The sequence below is a fragment of the Eptesicus fuscus genome, chromosome 15, assembly GCF_027574615.1.
Source record: "Eptesicus fuscus isolate TK198812 chromosome 15, DD_ASM_mEF_20220401, whole genome shotgun sequence".
In the NCBI taxonomy this organism is placed as follows: domain Eukaryota; kingdom Metazoa; phylum Chordata; class Mammalia; order Chiroptera; family Vespertilionidae; genus Eptesicus; species Eptesicus fuscus.
Window position 1 is genome coordinate 30,351,410 of NC_072487.1, and position 23,836 is coordinate 30,375,245.

At 39.2% G+C, this 23,836-nt stretch overlaps 1 protein-coding gene and 1 pseudogene across 5 annotated transcripts in view; one reads left to right on the top strand and one right to left on the bottom strand.

Annotated features, from left to right (window-relative positions):
• JAK2 (Janus kinase 2) overlaps positions 1–23,836 on the bottom strand; it is a 104,853-nt gene that overhangs the window by 75,525 nt on the left and 5,492 nt on the right. The window lies entirely within an intron of this gene.
• LOC103289212 (craniofacial development protein 1-like) lies at positions 19,085–20,532 on the top strand (annotated as a pseudogene).

A 23,836-nucleotide genomic window follows, 5' to 3' on the forward strand; every position in this document is an offset into this window, starting at 1 on the left:
GGCCCGGTGCATGAAATTCGTGCACAGGACGGGGTGTCCCTCAGCCCGGCCTGCACCCTCTCCAATCTGGGACCCCTTGGGAGATATCTGACTGCCAGTTTAGGGATCGGGCCTAAACCGGCAGTCGGACATCCCTCTCACAATCCGGGACTGCTGGCTCCTAACTGCTCGCCTGCCTAATTGCCCCTAAACTCTTCTGCCTGCCAGCCTGATGGCCCCCTAACCGCTCCTCCGCCAGCCTGATTGATACCTAACTGCTCCCCTGCCAGCCTGATCGCCCCCAACTGCCCTCCCCTGCTGGCCCAATTGCCCACAACTGCCCTCCCCTGCTGGCCATCTTGTGGTGGCCATCTTGTGATGACATCACTCAAGGGTGTCACACCACCTAGGCTTTTATTATATAGGATTATTCTTCGTAAAAAGTTAAAGTAGAAAAAAAATCACTTAAAACTTAAAATCAATGTTAAGAGAAAGGAGACTATTTTTGAAAGTATACTACAATAACCTGTGTCATAGAAATTTCCTGGTGATACAGTAAAATATACAATGCTGCTTTATGAATCTTTGACAAAACAAGGTAAAATGCCATTATACCATACATACTTATATTTTCCCCATGTCTTTACAGAAGTATTTTAGGAGTAATTTAACTATGACCTAGATAAAACACAGTGTACCATATTTGATAGTTTATGAGAAATATTAGAAATTAAAAATTTGTTCACGTCAAATTTTCTAGTCTAAATGCATTCCATCACTTTTCTGTCCACATATCATTATATCATCTGCCTTCATTTCAATTTACCTCTATTCATTTACTCATTCAACATTTTCCAAAAGAAAGATATAATCCTTTGCCTCAAAAGCTCTTCATCTGAAGGGAAGTAATGTGGACAATTTAAAAAATTTTTTTTATTGATTTTTTTTACAGAGAGGAAGGGAGAGGGACAGAGAGTTAGAAACATCGATCAGCTGCCTCCTGCACACCCCCCACTGGGGATGTGCCCACAACCAAGGTACATGCCCCTGACCGGAATCGAACCAGGGACCCCTCAGTCCGCAGGCCGACGCTCTATCCACTGAGCCAAACCGGTTTCGGCAATGTGGACAATTTTAAAACAGATTTCATAGTAATCAGGCAAAAAGAAGGTAGCTATATCATAGTCTTATAATGTTGTCCTTTATAAGGTATAAGATGAGAAGAGGATCAGAAACTAAATATCTGAGGTCACAACAAGTCTTTGAGGCTAGTAAGATTGCCAAAGATAGGCATACTAGTAGAGAGGAACGTAGCCGACTCTTGCAAAGTAATGGCCAGAGGAGTAGAAAAACTATGCGTATTCTTTTTGTAAAAAATCACTCTTCTATGTATACTTCAGATTAGTGTGCTTTTTTGTATGTATATTTAAATAAAAATAAGGTTTTATTTTTTAAATAAAGAAGAGAAGAGAGTTTTATGAGAAGAGTTATTAAGTACTACCAAGAGGTTAAATAAGATAGAAACAAAAGGAAATGAATCCACTGGATTTTTTTTTTTTAATGAGAATGTTCTCTTCTTCTTTCTCTCTTTTTTAAAAATATATTTTATTGATTTTTTTTTTAAAGCGAGGAAGGGAGAGGGATAGAGAGTTAGAAATATCGATGTGAGAGAAACACTGATCAGCTGCCTCCTGCACACTCCCCTACTGGGGATGTGCCCACAACTAAGGTACATGCCCTTCACTGGAATCGAACCTGGGACCCTTCAGTCCACAGGCCAACGCTCTATCCACTGAGCCAAACCAGTTAGGGCGAATCCACTGGATTTTAAAAGAAGACTACATATAGGAAAAGTATCTGAGAGGTAAGGATGGCTTTTCCTTTTTATTTTGTATCATTATTTTGAATTTTCTAATCTCATACATAGTTTACAACTTAGAATTTATACCCAGCAAAAGAAAAGCATTTTCAAACATTTGAAGATTCAAAGTTTACCCCAAAAGCAGCATTTAACAAGTTACTTTTCTGAGCTATAACATACCAAACCAAAGGAGTAAATAAAAAAGTATGACATCTGGTCCAAAAAAATAGATCCAATCCTGGAAAGCAGTAAAGTAAAGGCATATGATAACAGCTGAGCAGCAGGCCTCAGGCAGGAGCAGAGGGCCTCTGAAAGACTTGAGAAAAAAGTGGTGCTAGGCTGCTTGCTAAGATGGAGTGGAAAACAAAGCTAAACAAAACATAAACATCTACAGATGATATAGTAAAGGAAAGCAGTGACAGAAAAGAAAAAGGCAATTCCGATGGAAGAAAACTTGACAAGGGAGTGAAATAACAGTATAGATACTCCTTGGCTCTGTAACAAACAATCCGTATTATAATACTAGAGGCCCGGTGCACGAAATTCATGCACGGAGGGGGGTTGTCCCTCAGCCCAGCCTGTACACTCTCCAATATGGGACCCCTTGAGGGATGTCCTACTGCCCGTTTAGGCCCGATCCCAGATCCAGGACTGCTGGCTCCCAACTGCTTGCCTGCCTGCCTGCCTTCCTGATTGCCCCTAACCACTTCTGCCTGCCAGCCTGATCACCCCCTAACCACTCTGCTGCCAGCCTGTTTGCCCCCAACTTCCCTCCTCTGCCGGCCTGGTCACCCCTAACTGCCCTCTCCTGCAGGGTTGATCACCTCCAACTGCCCTCCCTCACAGGCCTGGTCCTTCTCAACTGCCCTCCCTTGCAGGCTGGGTGCCTCCCAACTGCCCTCTCCTGCTGGCCATCTGTGGTGGCCATCTTGTGTCCACATGGGGGCAGGATCTTTGACCATATGGGGGCAGCTATATTGTGTGTTGCAGTGATGATCAATCTGCATAGTACTCTTTTATTAGACAGGATAGAGGCCTGGTACAGGGGTGGGGGCCAGCTGGTTTGCCCTGAAGGGCGTCCCGGATGAGGTGGGGATTCCCTTGGGGTGTGGGGCGGCCTGAGCGAGGGGCCTGTGGTGGTTTGCTGGCCGGCCACGCCCCCTGGGCAACCCAAGCGGAGGCCCTGGTATCTGGAATTTATTTTCCTTCTACAATGGAAACTTTGTAGCCTGGAGCGGAGCCAAGCTTGGGGCTCCCTCCGAGGCTGGCAGCCATTTGTGTTGGGGTTATAATTGAAACTTTGTTGCCTTAAGCGGGTGAGCCCGGCCAGGGTGTGCTGAAAGCATTGCTTCCCCTGTTGCCGGCAGCAACCCTGGCCTGCTCTCTCAAGCTCCATCCTGCCGCCATTTGTTTGAATTTGTTTACTTTCTATAATTGAAACTTTATAGCTTGAGTGGAGGCTTAGGCCTGGTAAGGGCAGGCAGAAAGCTTTGCTTCCTCTGTTACCTAGGAAACCTTGCTCTCTGTGGCTGTAGCCATCTTGGTTTGGGTTAATTTGCATACTCGCTCTGATTGGATGGTGGGCGTGGCTTGTGGGTGTGTCGGAGGTATGGTCAATTTGCATATTTGTCTATTATTAGATAGGATAGGCAATGTTATTGTTTTTACAAATTAGTCACCTACAAAGCACTAAGGAATTAATTATGGTTTCTAAACAGAAAGGCAATCAGCTGAAGAAGTAGAAATAGTAAGATAGGACTACGTAAGAAAATGTTTTCTGAAAATATATGAACAGAGAAACACATTAAACTTTGCCATGAGGCTGTGAGCAGCAAAATCTAGATTGTGAGAAACTAACCAACCTGGTTAAAAAAGGAAAAAGAGAAGTAATGCAGGAAACAAACAGATTAATAGAGACTGTAAAGTTGCAATGTGTGGACCTTATTTGGATCCTGGTTTTAAAAAATTATAAAAAAGAAAAAGCATTTATGATATATCAAACAATTAGAAATTTGATTACTTGCTGAATATTTAAAGAGTTAAGGAATTGTGATTATCTTCTTATTAATAAAAGAGTTCTAATATTTTAGAGATACACACAGAACTATAATGAAAGAAATGATGTCTATGATGTGCTTTTCACAGTAGTGAAAACTAGGTGGCACAGTGATTAGAGTATTATACTATTATGTACATTTTTGCATGTTCAAAATTCTCCCTATAAAAAGGTTTTTTAAATGATTTTATTATATTTTATCTAGCACTTTCTAATAAGAGTGTTTTCAGGTTGTTCAAATGGAAAATATTAGGACCCCGGCCAGTATGGTTCAGTGGTTGAGTGTCAACCCAGGAACCAGGAGATCACGGTTCGATTCTGTCAGGGCACATGCGGGTTGCCAACTCCATCCGGAGTACGGGTGTGCAGGAGGCAGCCGATCAATGATTCACTCTCAGCATTGATGTTCCTATCGCTCCCTCTCCATTCCTCTCTCTGAAATCAATAAAAAACATATTTTTAATTAAAAATAATTTTTGAAAATTTAGTTAAGAGACATAAAGAAACGATTGTGAGGCTCCAGAATGCATCTAAGATGCAATCAATAAGTACAAACACTGAAAGCAATAATGGCTAAAAATTTTCCAAAACCAAATGAAGATATTATCAGGAGTTAAGTGGACTAAAATAAATTTCAAAAATCCACACCTAGATATATCTTAGGCAAACAACAGAACCTTTAGAACATCATATAGAAAGAAAAAAACTGAAGAGCTACCAAAGACAAGTGGGAGATTATTTACAAATGAATAAAAATTAAACTGGCATCTTCTCAGCAACAATCAATACTAGATGACAAGACAGTAATATCTTCAAATTGATTACAGAAAATAACCCAGGAAACAAGAATGGTGGGAGTGGGAGGGATGGCATTTTCAGACATTCAAAGCCATATGAAGACAAAATGTTAAACCACCCACAGACTCTTACTAAAAGAACTATTAATAGATACGGTTTTATGAGAGGAAAACAGAATTCAGACAGAGAGCATTTAATTAAACAGCAAGCACCAAAATTGATAAAGTATTGGTAAATGTTTTTTTAAATGGAAAAAAAATAACACCCTGTTAAAAAAGAAACACATGAAGTTGAAACTTTAAATTAGAATAAAGTAGAAGGGGTTTGATTCCTCCTTGCCTATTTAGTAGGACATTTACTAAATAACTTAGAACTTTGTTGTAAATGTTTATATTTAAACATATGTCAAAAATGCTAAAGGTAATCACTTTCAGTTGGTTAGTGTTGTTTTGATAGGCCAAGGTTGCAGGAGCACATACAAGAGTCAACCAATGAATGAATAAGTGGAACAACAAATTGATGTTTCTCTCTCCCACCTTCCTCACTCTCTAAAATCAATGAATAAAACTTTAAAAATAAAAAAATGTTAAAGGTAACCTTTAAAAGGAAAGATTTATAATCTATAAGAAGGGAGGAAACAATATCATGTCATCTGCGAATAATGACAGTTTTACTTCTTTTCCAATTTGGATGCCTTTTATTTCTTCTTGTATGATCACTATGGCTAGCACTTACAGTACTATGTCGAACAGGAGTGGTGAAAGTGGGCATGCCTATCTTGTTCCTATTCTTAAGGGAAATGGTTTTAGTTTTTGCCCATTGAGTATGATGTTGGCTGTAGGTTTGTCATATAAGGCTTTTATTATGTTGAGTATGATCCCTCTATTCCCACTTTGCTGAGAGTTTTTATCAGAAATGGGTGTTGGATTTCGTCAAATGCTTTTTCTGCATCAATTGATATGATTATGTGATTTTTGTCTCTCAATTTGTCTATGTGATGTATCACGTTTATTGATTTGCGGATATTGTACCAGCCTTGCATCCCCAGAATAAATCCCAGTTGGTCATGGTGTATGATATTTATAATGAAACTAGACCACCAACTTACACCATACACAACAATAGTCTCAAAATAGATAAAGGACTTAAACATAAGATGAGAAACCATAAAAATCTTAGAGGAATCCATAGGCAGCAAAATATCAGACATATGTCATAGCAATATCTTTATCCATACAGCTCCTAAGACAATGTAAACTAAGGAGAAAATAAACAAATGGAACTACATCAAAATGAAAAGCTTCTGCACAGCAAAAGAAACAATCAACAAAACAATAAGAACGCCCACTACAAGAGAGAACAAATTTGCCAATGTTATATCTGACAAGGGTTTAATCTCCAAAATTTATAAGGAACTCATAGAACTTAAAAAAGGAAGGTAAACAATCCAATCAAAAAATGGGCAAAGGACCTAAATAAACATTTTTCAAAAGAGGACATACAGAAGGCCAAGAGACATATGAAAACAAGCTCAAAGTCACTAATCATCTGAGCGATACAAATCAAAACAACAATGAGGTACCATCTCATACCTATCAGAATAGCTATCAACAAATCAACAAAGGACAAGTGCTGGCAAGGATGTGGAGAAAAAGGAACCCTCGTGCACTGCTGATGGGAATGCAAACTGGTGCAGCCACTGTGGAAAAAAAGTATGGCGTTTCCTCAACAATTAAAAATGGAACTCCCATTTGACCCAGTAATCCCACTTCTAGGAATATATCCCAAGAAATCAGAAACACCAATTAGAAAGGATATATGCACCCCTATGTTCATAGCAGCAGAATTTACAATAGCTAAGATTTGGAAACATCCTTAGTGCCTATCAGTAGATAAGTAGATTAGAAAACTGTGATAGTATGCTGCTGTAAAAAAGAAGGAACTCTTACCATTTGCAACAGCAAGGATGGACCTATAGAGCATTATGCTAAGTGAAATAAGCCAGTTGGAGAAAGATAAATATCACATGATCTCACTCATTTGTGGAATATAATGAACAACATAAATTGTTGAACAAAAATAGATCCAGAGACAGAGAAATACTGAATAGACCAGTGATGGCGAACCTATGACACGCGTGTCAGCACTGACACGCGTAGCCATTTCTGATGACACGCGGCCACTGAGGCGGCCACATGCCGAGAATGAAACATTTGCGAAATAATGTTTTTTCCTCAAAGTGACACACTACCCGAATTATGCTCAGTTTTTTGGCGAAGTTTGACACACCAAGCTCAAAAGGTTGCCCATCACTGGAATAGATCATGAAACCTCAGAGGGAAGGTAGGGTGGGTGGCGGGGGTAAGAGATCAACCAAAGGACTTGTATGCATGCATATTAAGACAAAATATTAACCAATGGACATGGACACTGGGTTGGTATGGGGCTTGTCCTGGAGGGTGGGAGTGGCCAGGAAAGGGTCAATGGGGGAAAAAGGAAACATATGTAATACTTTAAGCAATTTAAAAAAAAAAAAAAAGGAGGAAAAATAAAAGAAATGACAAACAAAAAAATAAGATAGTAAAAAAATTTTAAGTCCAAATGGCAATACCTACAATAAATATAAATAAGCCAATTAAGCCCACCTTATAAAAGACAAAAAACATCAAACTGAATCTTTTTTTTTTTTTTTGCCTCAAAAAGTGACATTTATTCAAAGGGGGGAAAAAAAAAAGAAAAAAATTGGCAAGATGTCCTCGCCCTTTCTCTCTGAAATCAATTAAAAAATATATTTCAAAGAGATAAAGACAGGGATTTTGGATGTTTTAAAACCAAAATTGTAGGAGTGGAGGTGCTATATACTTTCATCCCAAACTTAGAAGGTATGCTAAAGTAAAAGATCCTTTGAATCTGATTAAAACAATAATCTTTTATTGTTTATATAATAATGTCTGCTAATCTTTTGTTACTTGTGCATGCAGACTCTTTCTTCATCTAAAATACACCTACAAAAGCTGTAATAGGAGGAAACAAGATGGCGGCAAAGGTAAACAACTAAACTGCCGCCTCACACAACAATTTCAAAACAACAACTAAAAGACAAAACATCTACCACCCAGAACCACGGGAAAGCTGGCTGAGTGGAAGATTTACAACTAAGGAAAGAGAAAGGAGCACAAATGCTGAAAAGCTGTGGTACAGAGGAGCATGAATCGGGCTGGTAGTGGGAGAATGGGCGCGTGGCTTTTTTTCAACCCGAAGGGAGACAAGCTCCCAATCACTCTGAAATCCAGTTTCTGGGGAAACGCGGGGGACCCAGGCGCCTACGGAAAGAGGCTGGACTCTCGGCCATCGGGTCAGAAAATGAGAGTGACTTTTTTGCAGAGGTGTGCCCAGCAACCACTGTTTACTGGGCTGGAGCGTGGGACGCGGGGACTTGGAAACGCGGGAAGGCAGAGAAGGCTGACGGCAGCCATCACTGTTTGCCACACCCTACCCTAGTGATGCCCTGAGACCCTTCCCCACACATTCTACAAACCCACCCAGGCTCCACACAGCAGCTTTTGCATATAAATGGCTTGTTCTGTGGAAGCTTAACCAAATAAACTGCAACTCCAGTCAGACTGCTCCAAAACCACCAAAGCCCAAGCAAAGAGGAGAAAACTGTAATTCTTGCTGTAGCTCCTGCTGGGTGGCCTCAGACAGTAGCTGACTTGCACCCCATTGGAGATCCAGAAGTTAGTGTATCTAGTGGTCGGTGTGAGACGACACCAGATTTCAACCACTTTCATAAGGGACACATTCAAGAGGCAGACTCAGTGAGTACCAAAGCCCTACTGGAACAAGTCCTGCCCCATAAACATGTCTCCAGCACAGCAATTCTTCCATTATAGACACTGCGGGTCCTCACAGCCAATTGGCCTGAAGGTCAATTCCTCCCAGTGACACCAACAACAATCAAGACTTAACTAAAACAAGGCTGTACACACAGTCCACAAAGGGGTACACCAAGAGTGTCCACCTCAGGTAACTGGGAGGCTGACCCATTGAACTAACAGGACACCTAGTACACAAAGCTACCCTACCAACTCAGGGAAGCAGCAAAAATGAGGAGGCAAGGAAACAGATCACAAATGAAAGAAATGGAGGAGAACAAACGAATGGACATAGAGTTCAAAACCATGGTTATAAGGTTTTTCAAGAATTTCATGGAAAAGGCCGATAAATTTAATAAGACCCTCGAGGATATGAAAAAGGACCAACTAGAAATTAAACATACACTGACTGAAATAAAAAATATTATACAGAGACCCAACAGCAGACTAGAGGAACGCAAGAATCTACTCAAAGATTTGGAATACAAAGAGGCAAAGGACACTCCTCCAGAAAAGCAAGAAGAGAAGAGAATTCAGAACGTTGAAGATAGTGTAAGAAGTCTCTGGGACAACTTCAAGCGAACCAACATCAGAATTATGGGGGTACCAGAAGAAGAGAGAGAGCAAGATGCTGAAAACCTATTTGAAGAAATAATGAATGAAAACTTCCCCCACCTGATGAAAGAAATAGACTTACAAGTCCAGGAAGCGCACAGAACCCCAAACAAAAGGAATCCAAAGAGGACCACACCAAGACACATCATAATTAAAATGCCAAGGGCAAAAGACAAAGAGAGAATCTTACAAGCAGCAAGAGAAAAACCAGTTAGTTACCTACAAGGGAGCACCCATACGATTATCAGCTGATTTCTCAACAGAAACTATGCAGGCCAGACGGGAGTGGCAAGAAATATTCAAAGTGATGAATAGCAAGAAACTACAACCAAGACTACTCTACCCAGCAAAGTTATCATTCAGAATTGAAGGGCAGATAAAGAGCTTCACAGATAAGAAAAAGCTAAAGGAGTTCATCACCACCAAACCAGTATTATATGAAATGCTGAAAGGTATTCTTCAAAAAGAGGAAAAAGAAAAAAGTAAAGATAAAAATTATGAACAACAAATACGTATCTATCAACAAGTGAGTCTAAAAGTCAAGTGAATTAAAAATCTGAGGAACAGAATAAACTGGTGAACATAATAGAATCAGGGGCATAGAATCGGAGTGGATCGATAATTCTCAGGGGGAAAGGGGTGTCTGTGTGGGGGGTATGGGAAGAGACTGGACAAAAATCATACACCTATGGATAAGGACACCAGGAAGGAGGTAAGGGCAGAAGGGGGGGTAGGAACCGGGTGGAGGGGAGATATGGAGAGAAAAAAGGAGAAACAATTGTAATAATCTGAACAATAAAGATTTTTTAAATTAAAAAAAAAAAAGCTGTAATAGCACAAAAGAACCCCTTTTGGATTAATGAAGCGGAACAGTGACTGTCTGGAATAATATAAGAATCTTATTTATTACATAAAAACGTGTATCTCTTATAAACAAGACTAAAAGTAACTTATGCATTTAAAAACTATGTAGAAATCCTATTAAATTCTGTTTGAATGCATTTGATAGTCATTTAAAACCAAAATAGTATTGGTATACACATAGACAGATCAGTAGACCAAAACAGCATCTAAAAATAAATTCAAGAACATACAAGAATTTAATATAACAATATTTTGATACAGTAGGAAAACTATATTTGTTTACAAATGGCACTAACATAACTGACAATACAACTAGAAAAAACATGCTAAACCTATACTTAAGTAAAAAATAAAGTATATATAAATTAAATATTTAATGTAAACTATAAAAGAATTAAAATACTGAAAGAACCTTTGAGATGACTTTTATCTGGAATGGAAAAACTTTCTTATGCAAACTGAAAAAACACAAAATCCATATAATAAAAGTCACATAAATTGCCTGTCTGAGTCCTTATTTTCTTTGGCTAATAAAGTGATTTTTATTCCCACTTGAATTTCAATGCCTTAGGCAGAAAATGCACTGTCAGTTCCCCATGGTCTGCCCTTCTACTTACTATCTTACATAACAAGCCTCTTTATCTTTATACACACTAATGACACAAAAATCAATCAAGTCTTTTACCTGTAAAATAAAGAAAAAGATTATATTAAATTTTCCATATCTCTAGAGAAAAGGAATTATAAACAAAACCAAAAGACAGACTGACAGAAAATACTTGCATTTCATTTGTCAAACAAGGAGTATCACCAATATACAAAGAGCTCCACAAACTGATTAAAGACAATCTACTAGAAATATGACTAATTTATTACAACCTTCCACCAAAAATATATTTTGAGCACATATGAAATATTTAAAAAATTAACCATAAGAAAACATATGCTCAAAATTAAAGAAAGAAAATTGAAACTAAGCATAAGAAAATCTCAAAAATTACCTCAATTTAGAGTAACTGCTACTAGGAAACAATTTTTGCAATGAGTATATATGCCTTTATTTCATTTCTCTTTATATTTGTATTCTATTCTTTCAAAATGACAAAATAATTTCAAGTGTTTGTATACTCTTTAAAAATCATTTTTGTTAGCTCTTCTTAATGTTCTCTGACTCGTCTCCTTACATATTTGAAGTTGGACATTTTCAGTAATTTCTTTGGTTCTTTAAATACATCCACTTTAATTATTTATTTACCAAAAAATCTTTTGCATATGTACATCCTTCCAAACCTAACATCTAAGCAAAAAATAAAGGAAATAAAGACTGATAAACTTGACTACATAAAATTATAAGCATCATAATCAAGTTTTTTTTAATTGAGGAAAAACATATGCTACAAAGGTTTACTATATTTATATAAGTAACCCTTACAAATCAATGAGAAAATGAATAAAGAACATTAATAGGCATTTCATAAAAGAAATGCAAGTATTTCCTAATATGAAGACATGGTCAACACCATTAATAATGAAAGAAACATAAATAAAAATGAAATATTGTTTCTTCCTTATCACTGGCAAAAATTAAGATTGGCAATAGTGTTGGCAAGAATATTAAAAAAAGAATATCTAAGAATTGTTCCTTGTAAAGAGGACAAGAGCACTATAGTAGGATGTGTATCTAAGAATTCTCTGAAACAGTAATAACGAAAAATGACATTAAAGGGATCTGATAAATATAGCATGGTATACATAGTCAATAAAATAGCATGAAGACATTAAAAAATGAAATTCATGGCTTACATTATAATCTTAGCATAGCACAAAATGGACACCAAGTATTTACTGAGTAATTGATTACATTAATGGTTTATTTAATGAGTGATTGATTATACACTGACGGATTGCTTGAGTATGTAGGTGGGTGAGTGACTGATTGACCAACTGAGTGACCACTGAGTAAACAATTGACACACTGAGTGAGTGGCTTGAGTTACTGACTGATAAGCTGAATAAATGACTGAGTGAGTGATGACCCTACAGGATAGTCCTATTCGTTTAAGACTATATTTGGATTTGTCACTATACACAAACATCCAGAAAGGTTTAAAACTTGTTAAAGAAGTTATGTCAGTCACAAGAAGCACTTGCAATTCTTTTTGCCCTTTTTATCGATTAATGTAATTTTTAAATACCAATATAGAAATATTCCCTGACTCAGAAATCACAGTATAGTTTCACAACAGCCAATGTTGAAACAAAACAGAGTCTAAAAATTGACCCAACTATATTCATAATTTAAAACACTACTATTTCATAGCAGCAGAGAAAAGATGGATTATTCAACAAATAGTGTTAGAACAACTGGACAACTAGTTATGTCTTTCTTATAACAAACCTGCACCCACATAAAAGGTACATTTTCTATATGAGATAAAACGGTAGTTATATTGGTGAATTTATATTGCACCAATATAAATTCCAGATAAATCAAGAAGACATGGGAGAGTTTCAAAATAGAATTTCAGGGTTAAGCAGGGACATAAGTAGGATTTTTTTTAAGTAATAAAAAGAATGACTAACAAAAAGAATAGCATGAAAACAAAAAGGTATGCATGAGAAAAAAAATCACACTATCAACAGAGTCAAAAAGATAAAAAGATAACCTGGGGAAAATATTTACAATTCATTTCACAAACAAGAGCTATTTTTTTAGTCGAGAAAGAGCTTCTACAAATCAAAGTAAAAGGTCAACAATCAAGACAGAAAATGGGCCAGGATATGAGTGAATAGTTCCCAGAAAAGAAAAATTCAAAGCAAATTAAAATTATGAGATTCCATTTTTCACATCTCAAATTGACAAATATCAAACTTCCGAAAACAAGTGTAGAAAAGTATAAGCTGGCATTTCTATGAAGATCAATTTGGTAATATTTATTGAAATTAATAACATAAGTTTTGAATCAGTAATTCCTCTTCTATATAACCTAGTTATGGTCCTACACACGCAAATTTACATTACAGAGATATTCACTACTTTTTGAATTCTAAAACATTTAAAATGCCACCTGTTCAGAGTAGATAAAATTTTTGAGAGAATAAAAAGAAGAGACAAAAAGCTTTGCTTTAAAGGGAAGTAGAAAATGCAGGAGTAGCTTGAAGAAAATGTGTCAAGTAATGGTACTAAATTGGGAATTGGCAAACTAATGTTCACAGGTCAAATTCAGCCAGTTGCCTGTTTGTAAATAAAGCTTTTGAATCCTTTCATTTTTGTATTCTCCTTGGTGGCTTTTGCACCACAAAGGCAGTGTTGAGTAGTTGCAATAGGGACAATCTTGCCAACAAAGCCTAAAATATTGACTATCTGGTCCTTACTAGAAAAAATTTGCCAACCCTGGTTTATACATCAGTGATTTTCAGTCTGGTCCCCAAACCAACATCAACAGCATCACCTGGGAACTTGTTAGAAATGCAGATTCTCTGGCCCCACTCCAGACCAACTGAAACGGAAACTCAGCAATTTGTTTCAACCAGCCCTTTAGGTAATTCTGATAATAACCCCTGGGTTAGGGAACAGTTCTAGCATAGACAGGAAGAGATGAGGACCCATCTGATGTTTGTGTTCACAGATATAAAGGGCCATGAGGAGATTTAATGGAAGCCTAATAAGTCTCAAGGAGGCTATAAAAGAGGGCTTAAAGGAAAGTGAGGAAAATACTTTTGAAGGCTGAATTAAAGGAGATCCTTGTTATACAGTAGTGGAAAGTTTGGCAAAACTATCACCTACAATAATTTAGAAAATAAAATATATACAATTGACCCTTAAACAACACAGAAATTAACAGTGTTGATCCCTGTGTAGTCAAAAATCTGCATTTAAGTTTGGATTCCCCAAAATCTTAACTATTAATAGCCTACTGTTGTCCAGAAGCCTTACCAATAATATAATCGATTAACACATACTTTTATGTAAGTTTTATATACTTTACTAGAGGCCCGCTGCACAAAGAGATTCCTGCAATAGGCCTTCCTTCCCTTGGCTTCCAGCACCGGTTTTCCTCCAGAACCTGGGACCCAGGTCTTCGCTCCGGCCTGCTGCCTTTGCTGCAGACTCCAGCCAGAGTCTGCCATGCTCGTCTCTGCTGCGGGGCAGGAGTGCCACTCCTGTAGATCCCCTCGCCCCCCGCCCTCCCACTCATAGCAGGCATCCTGTCCCGCCCAGCCACCGCCACCTTTCTCCTTCTAATTTGCATATTCCCTCCTGATTGGCTGGTGGGCTTAGCAGAGTTATGGTTAATTTGCATGTTTCTCTTTTATTAGTGTAGATTCTTACAATAGTGTAAACTAGAAAAAAGAAAATGTTAAGGAAATCATAAAGAAAATACATTTACAGTTTACATCGTCTGATAGTTATTTACTATTCATTAAGTGGCAGTGGATCATCGTAAGTGGCAGTGAATCATCATCAAAATCTTCATCCTCATCTTCACATTGAGCAGGCTAGAGGAGAAAGAGGAAGCGCTGGTCTTGCTGTCACAGGGTGGCAGAGGCAGAATATGTGGAAAGGGAAGTGGAAAGGGAGACTGGAGAGGCAGGCACCCTCAATGTAACTTTACAGAAATACATCATAATCTGTCTGACTTTTTTGCTTTTTTCATTTCTCTAAAAATGTTTCTACATGGTACCAAAAATGTTTCTACATGGTACCAATTTTTCTTCTACCATTTGCTTTAGTTTCAGTGCCTGTATCATAGAAAGATCCATGTCATAAAAGAAGTCAAAAGCTGTCATGAATAATCAGAACCCTTCTGCCAGATTGTCTAATGTCAACTTATTTTCTGGCACTGCTTCTTCTACAGCTTCTTCTTCATCATATGGCACTGGTTCTGAAGCATTCATCTACATCAAGTCATCTTCTGTTAATTCCTCTGGTGTGGTGCACATTAGCTCTTTAATTTCTCCAAGATCCATATCTTAAAACCCATCACCCCCGCCCCCTTTTTGCCATATCCACAATTTCTTTCATAATTTTCTTCACTGGCTCTGTCATAAATCCTATGAATTCATGAATAACATCTGGACAGAGTTTTCTCCAGCAGGAATTTATTATTTCAGCTTGATGACTTTTACAGTTTTTTCTATAACAACGATGGCATCTTCAGTGATGTATAATCCTTCCAAACTTTCATGATGTTCTATCAGGGTTCTCTTCCATAGTGTCGACAATCCTTTCTATAATACTCATGTGTAATGAACCTTAAAAGTCCTTATGACCCCTTAATCTAGAGGCTAAATTACAAACAATGTGGTTGAGGGCAAACAGACCATTTCGATGCCTTTAGTGTTGAAATCATGAGGTTCTAGGTGACCAAGGGCATTGTCCAGTATCAAAAGAACTTTTGTCTATATTAAGGGGCACTTTTGTCTATATTAAAAACCTGTTCAGGCAGATATCCTTCTCCTCAATGATTTTCTTAATAACATCCAGAAATTCGTTTGCTGCTTCTTGTTTGGCAGAAGCTGTTTCTCCTATTATCTTGACATTTTTTACACCAAATATCTTTCTAAAATTATCAAAACCTTCCTTTGCTGGCATTAAATTCTCCAGCATTAGATTCTTTACCTTAATTTTGCTTTTAGTTTTCATATGATGATTTAACTTTTTTTGGAATTATATTACAGTCCATAGTTATGTCTTTCTTATAACAGGCCTGCATCCACATAAAAGGTACATTTTCTATATGAGATAAAACGGTAGTTAGCAAAAAGTACATGGTTTTCACACCTGCTGGCATAGCGTCAGTGATAGCTTCAAAAATGTTTTCTTTTTTTACAGTGATCCTTATGCTAGATTCATTTTTCTTGAAATGATGGGCAACTGTAGCTGCATACCTCCATCTGTGGTACATGTCAAGTCAGTCAACTTCTTCTGAGGAGCATTTCCAACATGGCACTTTGTATGGGTCCCCCAGTGTTATTCAAGGTTCACAGTATTGCAGTAAACAATGAAAAATAGGCAAGAACTGCAAGAGATCACTTTGCAATATGCAATTTACTGGAGAGATGAGCTGCTTACATGCAGATCATTAGTATCACAGCATTCTAAGCAGATACAACACTTGAGCTCACTGCAATAGCAACAGGAGGTAGTTATGAAATTATTATAGTAGTACAGGAAGTACTATAGTTAATTTTATGCAGTTATAATTTAATACTGTGTCTTTCTTTTACTTACATTTATCTCAGCAGCAAATGATGCCATGTATAGGCTGTGTTTGTGTGCCTAAGTTTTGATAAATTTTTTAAGTTTTTATAATAGATTTGTGTATATTTCATTGCTGTCATAAAATGATTAGACAGTATCTACATATATTTGTGCATTCATGACATACCTAACTTTTTCTTAATTTATTCAATATTTAAGCTACACAGTTCTTCTGCAAGTTTTTCAAATTATCACATATCTCCAAAAATTTGAAAAAATTTATTGAAAAAAATCTACCTATAAGTGGACCCACCTAGTTCAAATCAGTGTTGTTCAAGGGTCAACTGTACTTAATGAATGTTGAAGACGTGGCTGGCTTCTTCTAGCTGCCTTTATAATTAAGAGAGCAGAGAGATGAACTAAAAATGAGCTATTCACTTTTTGAATGGAATTTCAAGAAATGTAAAGGGCTCAGAACAGTCTTTTTAGCCAGCAAAGTGTTCTTGAAGAAAGGATCTCAGAGCAAAGAACAATCTAGACTGGGACTGTAAGATTCATTGCTAAAACCTCAGCAAGATCTAAGTCAGTACCTCATAGATTCTCTCAGACACAAAATGATCCAAGGATTATAGAATGCTATTTGACAGCAGCCTCACAGGGAGCCTAAAATATGAAAAAAGATTGCTGTAAGAGATTTGTGGGTATAGCTTTTGTCTGATGGAGTCAATTAATACACAGGCAATCCACAAAAATTTTAAAGGAGTTATATTAGCTTAGAATGAAAGGGACAGTAACTATATAAAATAAAAGGAGGCTTTGGACATGAGGCAAACTCAGAAGATTACTCAGTTGCAAACACAGATAAATTCTTCTAGGGGCAGTGATGGCGAACCTATGACACGTGTGTCAGCACTGACACACGTAGCCATTTCTGATGACACACGGCCGCAGCGGCCGCATGCCGAGGATGAAACATTTGCTGCTCCTGAGGATGAAACATTTGCAAAATAATGTTTTTTCCTCAAAGTGACACACTACCAGAGTTATGCTCAGTTTTTTGGTGAAGTTTGACACACCAAGCTCAAAAGGTTGCCCATCACTGTTCTAGGGGAAAAAAGTATTATTCAGAAGGTGAGTCCAAAGACCAAAAGAAGCAGCCATGGCCCACTAAGAACTAGGAAGCAGGGCTGAGCTCCAATCAAGAAACGGCCAACATGCACCCAGCCAGGTTTTAGAATTGCTATCGACTGCTGTGTGCCTCCCTTATCTCTCTTTTTGAACAAGAAAGTCTACTATGGTTAACAGGTGCTTTTCCAATCTCATATGGTAATTATGTGGGGACATATTACTTGTCTCTTCACAGACAAGTAAAGAGCAATCATTCTCAAGAAACCATACCAATCTGTATCTGGACCTGATTTGGATGATGACATACTAGATTTTGAGCTCATGTCAGGGATGTGAATTAGAGGTCTCTGAGGAGGAGGTTAGTGTATTTTGCATGTTTTGGGTGTGGAAGGGACGTAAAGTGTGGCAAAAGGGCAAACAATGGCAATAGTATTGTCCAGAGATGGCCATAGCAATATCTCCCATCCCACATGTTTTCTTCTACAATGTGACCTTGCCACCCCCTATTAATAAGTGGAGTCTAATCCGCAGACCCCTCCCTCCACCACCATGTTCACCAAAACACTAGCTTTTAAATCCTGACTCACCAAGAAAGTCAACTATCTTGAGGCCTCCACGTTGTAAGGAGGTCCAGGCCACGTGTACATGCTCTAGTTAAGAGCCCCAGATGAGATCTTAGTTAACTGCCAGCATCAGCTATCAGTCATAAGAGTGAAGATACCTTCAAATGATTCTAGTCCCCGACCTTCATATTACCCCAGCCAACAAGTCTTCCCAAATGAGGTCCTAGACACTGTGGAGTAGAAACAAGCCATCATTGGTGTGCCCTATCTGAATTACTGACCCATAATTTGTGAGTCTAACAAAATAGTTGTTTTACATTAGCAAGTTTTGAGATAGTTATGTCATGCAGCAATAGCAACCAGACTACATACTGATGGAAATGATCTAGTGGAGAGAAAAAATGAGGATACAAGAAAAAGAGGAAGAGGTAGAATGGCAAAGTCCTTGGATGCAAACAGAGATGGATTCCTCTACACAAGTAGATGGAGAAGCCTTAGATGTGGCACTGAGCAGTTCATTCACTGCAAAGGCGAAAAGGGAAGAGTATAGGTACAGACACAGACTGAGGAAGGGGGAATATTGATGGTAGACTGTTATTTAGAAATATAGAGGTAAACACCAGAAGACACTGTTATGAAATTTATATACATTTTACTATATGATTCCACCCTTTTAAAATAAAGTTTAAAAAAAAGATTTATTCCATTCTTCATTATCTAAATAAAGAAAATAGAAGACTCAATGATTACGGGTCTGGCTCAAAATCATACACCACACTGACAGCAGAATCTGTCCCTGATCCCGATTCCCAAATCATCACATTACCTTTCATATTACAAAAATATTACCTAGTGGCATTATATTTCATAGTCAGAATTTATTAAAATAAAATAATTTAATAAGCAATAATGAATAACTTATCCCAAAGGGCTGATATCAAAAAATAAGGCTGAAAGATGTCCTTGGGAAAATCAAAATAAGCATTCAAGCAAAACAAATAGCCCATGCCCTCCCTGGAGAAGAAACCTGGGTTCCCCAAGATATGTGATATGTGCTATGGCCATCTCTGGACAATACTATTGCCACTGTTTGCCCTTTTGCCACACTTCACGTCCCTTCCACACCGCCGCTGCCCCTGCCTCTACTTTTTGATCTATCCCCAGAGCTTTGCCTTGGGGTCAGCCGCTGCGGTCCTGTGGCTTGGCCCGCCCCGCGTGGCAGCGATATGGAGGAATTCGACTCCGAAGACATCTCCTCCTCAGAGGAGGATGAGGACTACGTGCCTTCGGGTAGAGAGTATAGTGAAGATGATGTAAATGAATTAGTGAAGGAAGATGAAGTGGATGGTGAAGAGCAAACACAGAAAACCAAAGGGAAAAAAGAAAGGCTCAGAGCATTCCTGCCAGGAAGAGAAAACAGGTGGCTTCTCATTAGAAGAAGAGGAAGAGGAGGGTGTCAGTGGGGAATCTGGAGGAAGCAGCAATGAAGAGGAAGACACAGCTGCAGAGCAAGAAGAAGGCACGAGGTCCGAGGATGCAAGGAAAAAGAAGGAGGATGAACTGTGGGCCAGCTTCCTCAATGATGTGGGACCAAAATCAAAAGTGCCCTCGAGTCCACAAGTTAAAAAAAGAGAAGAGACTGAAGAGACTAGTTCAAATAAACTGTTGGTCAAAGCAGAAGAGCTAGAGAAACCTAAAGAAACAGAAAAAGTTAAAATCACCAAGGTGTTTGATTTTTTTTTTAAATATATTTTATTGATTTTTTACAGAGAGGAAGGGAGAGGGATAGAGAGTTAGAAACGTCAATGAGAGAGAAACATCGACCAGCTGCCTCTTGCACATCCCCCACTGGGGACATGCCCGCAACCAATGTACATGCCCTTGACCAGAATCGAAGCTGGGACCTTTCAGTCCGCAGACCGACGCTCTACCCACTGAGCCAAACCGGTTTCGGCCAAGGTGTTTGATTTTGCTGGTGAAGAAGTCAGGGTGACTAAGGAAGTGGATGCTACATCAAAAGAGGCCAAATCCTTCTTCAAGCAAAATGAGAAAGAAAAACCGCAGACTAATGTCCCTTCAACTCTGGCGTCACTCCCTGCCGGGTCAGGATTAAAAAGATCAAGTGGAATGAGCAGCCTTTTGGGAAAAATTGGAGCCAAGAAGCAGAAGATGAGCACCCTAGAGAAGTCCAAATTGGACTGGGAGAGCTTCAAGGAGGAAGAGGGCATTGGTGAAGAACTAGCCATCCACAACTGAGGAAAGGAAGGGTACATTGAACGGAAAGCTTTTCTAGACCGAGTGGATCACAGGCAATTTGAAATTGAGCGAGATCTCAGGCTGAGCAAAATGAAACCCTGATGGTGTGGGGGGACATTGGTAGCGGCTTAATCCTGTTTACAATGTGAGCTTCTTGTGGGTCTGTGAAATGTCTCTAGTGTTTTTCCTCGACTGTTTCCCAGCAAGACCTTTATTTTCTACATTGAATTTCTGTCTTTTGTATCTTCATCTCACATGGTTTCATTCATTTTTACTTTTAAAAGGTTGTTCTTAAATAAAAATTAGTCCTATAAGAGGCTGGTGAAGTTGAAAAAAAAAACAAGCCAAAGGAAAATCGTTAGGGCAAGAAATGAAAAAGGATCCCAAGTCAAATTATAAAAAAGATTCCTTTATTAACTTTTGGTCGAGAATATATTTGTATATTTTCAGAAAACAACTCCAAGACCATGTGGATTCCTGCAACAGAGAGGAATTGACAGGACTGTTCCAGCCATGAAGACAGAAGAGAAACAGTCCGGAGATGGAAGACGCTGACGACGCCTTGCCATACTAGCAGTCAGCAGCTGTGTGTCGCTACAGGTTGCCCAGGACCAAACCAGAGAGGGTCAGACCTGCATTACCACCATTTGTCCACCATCCAGAAATGAAATATCACTGCTGACATGAACACATAAGGAACTGTTTGACATTGAAATTGGGACTCAAAAGAACTGTTGGCCCAGAAAGAAACTCACTACAGACTGATTCATTTGCCTCTCAGCATAACCATTATTGATTGATTGCCTCATTTTCGGTTCTTATAAGTGTATTTCTAGTATCACATGATCTCACTCATCTAGGGGAAATAATGAACAACATAAACTGATTAACAAAAACAGACCCAGAAACAGGGAAGCATCGATCAGACTGTTAAACCTCAGAGGGAAGGTAGGGGAGGGTGGGGGTAAGGGGGAGAGATCAACCAAAGGACTTGTATGCATTCATATAAGCCTAACCAGTGGTTACGGACAACAGGGGGGTGGGGGCATGCATGGGGAGGGGTTTGGGATGGGAATGGGGGGAATGAGGACAAATATGTGATACCTTAATCAATAAAGAAATTTAAAAAAAATAGCCCATGGACTATCCCAACCTAGTCCACCTCTGTTAGCTATAACACATGGGCTTCAAAAACAGATAATGCTTTCAGTCTCCAAAACTGAACACTTTCAATCATGCTAACTTCAGTTTTAAGTTATCAAAAATTTCTCTTCCTTTTATTTTTTAAAATTTTTTCTCCACCCAAGATATGCTTTTTATTGATTTTTTTTTATAAAGAGAGGGAGAGAGAGGAAGAAACAACATGAGAAAGAAACATTGATCAGTTGTCTCCCATTCATGCCCTTATTGGGGATCGAGATGCAACCCGGGCATGTGCCCTGACTGGAAATCAAACCCATCACCTTTCGTACAGATGACACTCCAACCAAGCCACACCAGCCAGGGTAAATTCCTCTTCCTTTTAGAAACTCATCCATTAGCATTTTATTCAGATTTTACCAGTACAATAGCACCCAAAGATCACTTTCGAACCTACTGGATCACTAAATGTCTAAAGATAATCACTGAATGTCTACTTACTCAAATAATATAAATGCAGGGCTAATGTCCACAAGGAATAGCAATACCTATGTAGTGTGAAATTGAAGGACACAGAAAAATGACAAACACTCTGTAGAAAATACCTCCCAATCTTTATTATGCCCAAAATTCTCATCATTAGTCCCAGTGATAAGAGCTTTGGATAGAAGTCTCCACTGTTCAGCCAACTGTCAAATCCAAAGATCATCTGTCATACTAGAAAGAACAAAATATTAATAGTAGTTATTTCTGCACTAGAGGCCCGGTGCACAAAATTCGTGCAAGAGGGGAGGTCCCTCAGCCCACCCTGCACCCTCTCCAATCTGGGACCCCTCGAGGGATGTCCGACTGCCGGTTTAGGATCGGGCCTATCAGGATCGGGCCTAAACGGGCAGTCAGACATCCCTCTCACAATTCAGGACTGCTGGCTCCCAACTGCTCGCCTGCCTGCCTTCCTGATCACCCCTAACCACTCCCCTGCCAGCCTGATTGATGCCTAACTGCTCCCCTGGCAGCCTGTTTGCCCCTAACTGCCCTCCCCTGTAGGCCTGGTCCCCCCCAACTGCTCTCCCCTGCAGGCCTGGGTCCCCCCCAACTGCCCTTCCCTGCAGGCCCGGTCGCCCCCAACTTCCCTCCTCTGCTAGCCTGGTCACCCCTAACTGCCCTCCCTTGCAGGCCTGGTCCCTCCCAACTGCTCTCCCCTGCTGGCCTGATCTCCCACAACTGCCCTCCCTTGCAGGCCTGGTCCCTCCCAACTGCCCTCCCCTGCTGGCCATCTTGTGGCGGCTATCTTGTGTCCACATGGGGGCAGCCATCTTTGACCACATGGGGACAGCCATCTTGTGTGTTGGAGTGATGGTCAATTTGCATATTACTCTTTTATTATATAGGAGGATAGAGGCCTGGTGCACAGGTGGGGGCCAGCTGGTTTGCCCTGAAGGGTGTCCCTGATCAGGGTGGGGGTTCCCTTGGGGTGTGGGGCCTATGGTGGTTTGCAGGCTGGCCATGCCCCCCCGGCGACCCAAGCAGAGGCCCTGGTATCTGGGATTTATTTATCTTCTATAATTGAAACTTTGTAGCCTTAAGCGGAGGCCAAGGCAGGCCAGGGTGTGCAGAAAGCTTGGCTTCCTCCATTGCTGGGGAAACCCAAGTCTCCTGCTCGCTCTGTGGCTGCAGCCATCTTGGTTGTGCTAATTTGCATACTTGCTCCTGATTGGCTGGTGGGTGTGGCTTGTGGGTGTGGTTGAGGTACAGTTAATTTGCGTATTACTCTTTTATTAGATAGGATGAGGAAACTATAAGCAATTTTCTTCTTTATTCTGCTTTTTTAGATTTCATACCAGGTAAAATACTAGCACACATTTTTAGGACCTTTTTTCAGTTCTGATTCTTCTCATTTGTTGCCAATAATCAACAATCAACATTTTTAATCATTTTCACCTTCTTAACCTACCTATCCCCTTACTTCTCATATTAACTGCTCCTCCTTTGTCTCCTTTGCCAGTTCTCTAATTACAGGCAATTCCCAAGGCTCAATTTTAGGTCTACTAATCCTCTCATTGGAGCCGCTCTTTACTCTGAGCACTACAATCCCAGCCTTAAATTTTTCTACCAAGTTCTACTTATATGTCCCACTGTCTGGCTATCTATTTTCACTTGACTATCCTACTGTCACCTCAAACTCAACATATACAAAATATAAACCCAGCTTATATCTGTATCTTCTCAACCATCTACTAATACTTTCACACCTATTTCTGTCGATACTGCCATTAATAAAATTGTAGTTATTTCTTTGTCACTAACTAGCTGAGTAATTTTGGACACACTTAAATCTCTCTGGGTCTCATATTACTAACGCACAAAATGTACATATTGTGGCCCAGATGTCTTAGAGTTGCAACATTTCATTTCCTCTGTTTCAGATCAAAATCTCAAAGTCATCTTTGATTACTCTTCTTCCTCCCTGCTTCCCCCAACCCCACCGCACATCTT